This window comes from Balaenoptera acutorostrata, chromosome 15 (genome assembly GCF_949987535.1).
Source record: "Balaenoptera acutorostrata chromosome 15, mBalAcu1.1, whole genome shotgun sequence".
NCBI classification, from domain to species: domain Eukaryota; kingdom Metazoa; phylum Chordata; class Mammalia; order Artiodactyla; family Balaenopteridae; genus Balaenoptera; species Balaenoptera acutorostrata.
In genome coordinates, this window is record NC_080078.1 from 57,622,284 (window position 1) to 57,629,226 (window position 6,943).

General features: G+C 43.6%; 1 pseudogene; it reads left to right on the forward strand.

Annotated features, from left to right (window-relative positions):
* The first annotated feature begins 219 nt into the window (after window positions 1–219).
* LOC102997746 (40S ribosomal protein S20-like) lies at window positions 220–6,270 on the forward strand (annotated as a pseudogene).
* The last annotated feature ends 673 nt before the right edge of the window (window positions 6,271–6,943 follow it).

The window sequence follows — 6,943 nt, forward strand, 5'->3', positions numbered from 1 at the left end:
AATCATTCCTTTGAAATGCACTTTAGCTATCTAGGGCCAATATCCTGTTCTCTCCATCCTGAATCCCCTCAGGGTGCACAGTTGAGGGTGGCTGCAGTGGCTGAAGGATTGGCAGCAGGCAACCTCCTTGTCTCCGTCCTGAATTTCCTTAGAGCTCACTGTCAATAGTGGCTGTAGTGGCTGATGGCCTGATGAACACAGTATCCTTTGTTTGCGGATATGGCAGGTAACATTTTTCATCCACAGCTGCACCCCACAGGCCAGCAAGCTCTGTATTTGCCAACCTCAAGACCTAAGAAAGAGCCCACAGTCAGCAACAGAGACATCAATGGTTTATTAGATAGGGGATCTTACATGTCCAAAGCAAGATCCTGAGCAACAGCCTACTGTATATGGCAGATGGCAGGCAGGACATGGCCACAGTCCTTGCTATGGGAGTGGGTGTATTACCAGTTATAGGGGGAATTGACTTCAGGTTGGCTCTTTGGTTACCAGGGAAACCAGCAGAAGGGCATGTTCCTCAGAGACTCTTTGATAAACTAGCAGGGTAGAGCCATTCTGATCTAAAGATTAGAACAATCACTAGGTAGGGTGGGATGAGGGAGTATGGGGATTAGGGGGTGGGGGGCTGGGTTGTGGGGAACAAGCATATAGGCAGTTACTGATTAGGCTCTATGGCTAAGAGGGAGGTCAGTCAAGTGAGTAGGGTGTAGGTCAAGCAGGGACTGGTCAAGGAGGGGATGTAGAGAGAGCAAGAGAACTGCCATCTTGCGTGGTTTCCAGGAAAACAGAAGTGTGAGAGGATTTCTTAACCATTGTTTTTTCTAGGAGCTCAGGTAAAGTTCAACATTGCTCTTCCTTATCCCTGCCCGCCCCATTCACAGTTCCCATTGCTTAGAGCAGCAGATTTGTGCTGGATGTTAAGAAATCTGTCTCTTCACTAATAGACTCTCAGGGGTGTGAGGCTGCGTAGACCTTTCTACATTATGTGAGGTCTGAGGAGAATTGACATCTCCTGGGGGTTTGTTTGAAAGGTTCAGCTTCCAGGTCAACTGTGAGCCACTAGTGGGGATGGAAGGGTAGGCCTTCAACCTCAGCAGCTTCACTTCTGCAGGCTTCTGCTGCCCCCAGCTCTGTGCCTCTGAGGGTGAGGAGTTGGTTGCCCAGGTAACCTGGCCCTCAGGTGACTAATTCACCCCAGCATGGCTGCAGGTGCTGGACCATCTTCCCCTTTCCGTCCTCCTACTTGATTGTACTTAGTTGCTAAGTCAGTGTTTAGTAGGGCTGGGTTGGTGTTTAAGGTGAGAGTTTTGGCCATTTTGGAGAGTTACTCAGTTCTCCTGGGTCTCTCCCATGTAAAATGTTGTTAATCTTTTGTTTGATTTTCTCCTGTTGATCTATCCCATGTCAACTTAATTCTTAGACCAGCCAGAAGAACCTAGAAGGGTAGAGGAAAATTTCTTCTTCCCTGACAGGATAAATGTACCTCCCAGGTAATTCTAATGGGCACCCAGTGGTGAGACCCACTGCTCTCAATGTTCACTAAGAAGAGTGCTTCTCAAGCTGCAATGTGCCTGGGGTATCTCATCCAAATGCAGATTCTCTTCAGCAGGTCTGGGGTGGGGCCTGGCATTTCTATAATGTTCCCAGAGGGTACCAGTGCTGTGGTTTGGGGGATCACACTTAAAGTAGTGAAGGTCTAGAACAAAACAGTGGCTCCACATCAGAATCCCAGGGGAGCTTTAAAAATTACCAATGGCTAGGCCCCATCCTTAATTCTGAAGTAATTGTGTGGAGTGAGGCTCAGGCACTGGGAATTTTAAATGCTCCTTAGGTGATTCCAATGTGCAGCCAGAATTGAGAACTGCTGATTTAAAATGATGGGATGCAGTGCCTTTAATAGTGTTGATGTCATTCCATGCCTTACCTCCCTTGCTGCTGTCTTTTTGCTCCAAACTGTGCCTTCTAAATGCCCCATTCGAGGTTCCAGGATAATCTATGGAAACCAGAAGTTCCTAAACCACCTTTGTGCATCCCTTATTCCTCCTTCTTCCCAGAAGTGTTCATCAGTGAGTCCCTCCCCATTAGTCTGGACAGGGACAAGGTACTAAAGCACTCCCTGAGCTAAAGTTTTTGAGAATGATGTGCCATCCTGATAGAGGTTTGAGTGGTGGATAGGTGCAGAGTCAAAGTCCTCTTTCATCCTACCATCTCCACTGTGGGCTGCAGCACATTTGGGGGCTTGCTTCTCACTTCCTCCCCTCCCCCCAACTCAGAGCAGGGGCCTGTCTAGCTCTACCTGACCTCCTCTTGGTCCAGGAGTCCTATCCATGAACATCTGGACCCACTACAGTGATACTGACTGACACTGGCCCAGTGCCACATGCTGCTCAGCTGGATACTCCCTGGGGTGGTGGGGTCCATCTCCCTGCTGGTCTAACCTTGAATCACACTTTTGTAGTCATTTAGCCTCTGACCTGGTCAACAACTCCAGAGCCAATATAGCCTATCAGATGGGTAACCCTACCCTCAGGCCTCAGATTCTCCCCCATCCTTGTCACTGCATAAGAAATCCAACCAAATTTTGAGATAGGATTACCAACTCTGCTTTACCACTAGCTCCCTGCTTCCCAATTCTTGTCACCTCTCCCAGAGTCTCCAATTATTTCTAGGGCTGTCTTAATACATAAAAGCTACTCAAAGCAAAATTTGTTGGAAGTCAATTTTATTCATTAAAGTATACAATTAGGGCACTTCTAGTGATGGAGGAAAATGAAACAACAATGGGATACATTGCACTGAAAAGGGGGTTTTCTCTGCTGAAGCCATTATTGGAATGAGTGCCATTAATTTTATAAAAAAGGTATCATATGCAGAAAGGTTCTAACAACCACTTTAGGTGATTTGGAGCCTTTACTGGTTATGAAGTGTGGAAACTGAGGATGGAGAGGCTTGTTGCAGCGTGCCCATTCCCAGACCTGGAATGGGAGAGATCTTTTTTTTTTTTTTTTTAATTTTATTTATTTATTTATTTATGGCTGTGTTGGGTCTTTGTTTCTGCGTGAGGGCTTTCTCTAGTTGCGGCAAGTGGGGGTCACTCTTCATCGCGGTGCGCGGGCCTCTTACTATCGCGGCCTCTCCCATTGCGGAACACAGGCTCCAGACGTGCAGGCTCAGCAATTGTGGCTCACGGGCCTAGTCGCTCCGCAGCATGTGGGATCTTCCCAGACCAGGGCTCGAACCCGTGTCCCCTGCATTGGCAGGCAGATTCTCAACCACTGCGCCACCAGGGAAGCCCTGGGAGAGATCTTTGAAGCTGCACTTCTCAGGTGGCTTTGATCCTCCCAGTCCTAGAGATAAAGACAAGATGAGGGAGATATTAATATTATTATTTATACTTATGTAACTTACATTTGGGGACTCTTGTAAATTGCTTAAGGCACTACTGATTTATATGTAATTTCACCTCTCGTAGCATCACTTCTGGGTAGAAGATAAAGGCTTTAGGTAGTTCCAAGAGTGCTCATTAAGCCAAGTCTAATGGGAACAAATGTTCCCTTTACAGTTTGGCTTTTATGGGAAATTACATCTTTAGTAGAAGCTTGTGTGCTTTAGTGACCTAGGATGGTGGTTTTTGAAAGATTTCCCTGTTGAAAACATATATGGAGAATGTATCGGTGTGAATCACAGGCAGCTTGGAAAAGCGGTGGCCTGGACTGTGGTTTTGACAGAGGGTCTCCACTAGGAAAAAGGGTGATTCAAATATAAAATATATCATCATTATTATTTTTAAAATAAATTTATTTATTTTATTTATTTATTTTTGGCTGTTTTGGGTCTTCGTTGCAGTGCGCAGGCTTCTCATTGCAGTGGCTTCTCTTGCTGTGGAGCACGGGTTCTAGGCATGCGGGCTTCAGTAGTTGTGGCACGTGGGCTCTAGAGCTCAGGCTCAGTAGTTGTGGTGCACGGGCTTATTTGCTCCGCGGCCTGTGGGAGCTTCCCGGACCAGGGCTCGAACCTGTGTCCCATGCATTGGCAGGCAGATTCCCATCTCTAACCCCTGGCCACCACTACTCTCTTCTCCATTTCTATAATTATGCCATATATATATATATATATATATATATATATATATATATATATACACACATACATACACACACACATGTTTTATATATATATATATATATATATATATATATATATATATATATATATATATATTTGATATTGGTTTTCTTCATTCAGCATAATTTTCCTTAGGATTCATCCAAGTTTTTGTGTATATCAGTAATTAATTTCTTCTTATTGCTGAGTCGTATTCCATGGTATGAATGTGTCAAAGTTTTTTAACCATTCACCCTTTGAAGGACATCTGAGTAGTTTCTGGTTTGGACAATAAATACAAATACAACTGCTACAAATATTTGTGTGCAAGTTTCTGTGTGAAAATACATTTTTGTTTCTTTTAGATGTATGCCTAAGACACAATTGCTAATCATAAGGTAATCCCATTTTTCAGTTTTTATTTATTTATTTATTTTTTCGGCTGCACCACATGGCTTGTGGGACTCTCAGTTCCCTGACCAGGGATTGAACCCGGGCCACAGCAGTGAAAACCTGGGGTCCTAACCACTAAGTGACCAGGGAACTCCCCCATTTTTCAGTTTTAAAAGGAAATTCCAAATTATTTTCTAGAGTGACTGTACCATTTAACAGCCTCACCAACAATGTATGAGTGATTCAGTTTCTCTGCATCCTCACTAATATTTAGTGTTATCACTGTTTTTTATTTTAGCCATTCTGATAGGTATACAGTGATACCTCATTGTGGTTTTAATTTGCATTTCTCTAATGCCATATGATGTTGAATATCGTTTCATGTATTTACTTGCTACAGAATCTCCTTCAGTAAAGTGTTAATGATGTCTTTTGCCCATTTTCTAATTCGATTGTTTGCTTTTTTATTGTTGATTTTTGAGAATTCTTTATATATTCTAGATACTAGCTCTTTGTCAGATATGTAGTTTGTAAATATTTTTCTCTCTTTTCATCTGCTGCACAGGGAGTTTTACAGAACAAAATTTTAAATTTTTTATAAGGTCTAATGTATCAATTTTTGCTTTATGAATTTTCTTTTTATGGTTTGTGCTTTTAGTGTCAAGCCCAAGGACTTGACTTTTTGCCTAGTCCCAGGTCCTAAAGAGTTTCTCCTGCTCTTTTTCTAGAAAAAATATATAAATGGAGGTTTATTTTTTTGCCAATAGATTTTCAATTCCTTCAGTACCATTTACTGAAAATGAATACATTGGATTCCTTTTGCTACTTTGTTAAAAATTAGGCATATTTATGTAGATTTATTTCTGTATTGTCCACTATTTTTTTTTTAAGAAATTCACGTTCTTATTTATTTATTTATTTTATTTATTGATTGATTGATTGCGGTGTTGGGTCTTCGTTTCTGTGCGAGGGCTTTTCTCTAGTTGTGGCAAGTGGGGGTCACTCTTCATTGTGCTGCGCGGGCCTCTCACTATCGCGGCCTCTCCTGTTGCGGAGCACAGGCTCCAGACGCGCAGGCTCAGTAATTGTGGCTCATGGGCCCAGCCGCTCCGCGGCATGTGGGATCCTCCCAGACCAGGGCTCGAACCCGTGTCCCCTGCATTGGCAGGCAGATTCTCAACCACTGCGCCACCAGGGAAGCCCTGTATTGTCCACTATTTTCCATTGATCTATGTATCTACCTCTCCACCAATACCACAGTCTTGATTACTATAGCTTCTTTCTCAAAATTATTTTATGTATTAAAAAAAAAAAAGCAACTCTTTGAGGAAGATGCGGTCACCACTGCAGCGGAGCCCGGGGACTCCCGCTCCTGCGCCTGACTCACCGCTGTTTGCTCTCGTCCAGGAACAGGTAGGTCAGGAAGTTGCACCACAGTCATGGCTTAGCGGAAAGACTTCCCTGGAGCCAGAGGTAGCGATTCACCAGATTAAAATCACCCTCACCAGCCGCAACACGAAGTCTTTGGAGAAGGTATGTGATGACCTGATCAGAGGCGAGAAGGAAAAGAATCTCAGAGTGAAAGGACTGGTTCGGATGCCTACCAAGACTGAGAATAACCACCAGGAAAACTCCTTGTCATGAAGGTTCCAAATGAGGATCCACAAGTGACTCATTGACCTGCACAGTCCTTCTGAGATTGTTAAGCAGATCATTTCCATCAGTACTGAGCCAGGAGTCGAGGTTGAAGTCACCATTGCCGATGCTTAAATCAACATTTAAAAAAAAAATAATTAATTAATTAATTTATTTTTATGGCTGTGTTGAGTCTTCGTTTCTGTGCAAGGGCTTTCTCTAGTTGTGGCAAGCGGGGGCCACTCTTCACCATGGTGCGCAGGCCTCTCACTATCGTGGCCTCTCTTGTTGCGGAGCACAGGCTCCAGACATGCAGGCTCAGTAATTGTGGCTCACGGCCCCAGCTGCTCCACGGCATGTGGGATCTTCCCAGACCAGGGCTCGAACCCATGTCCCCTACGTTGGCAGGCAGATTCTCAACCACTGCGCCACCAAGGAAGCCCAAATCAACATTTTTAATAAATTGATAATCAGGTGTTTAAAAAAAAGAGCAAAATAAGCTCAAAGCAAACAATAAGAAGAAAAAATAAAAAGCAGAAATAGATTGGAAAAAAGAAAACAATAGAGAAAATAAGTGAAACAAAAAGCTGGTTCTTTGCATACAAATGGCCAACAGGCACATGAAAAGTTGCTCAACAGTGTTAATTATTAGAGACCTGCATTCAAAACTGCAATGAGGTATCACCTTACACTGGTCAGAATGACCATCACCAAAAGACTACAAACTATAAATGCTGGAGAGGGTGTGGAGAAAAGGGAACTATCCTACACTGTTGGTGGGACTGTTAAGTTTGTACAGCTTATGGAA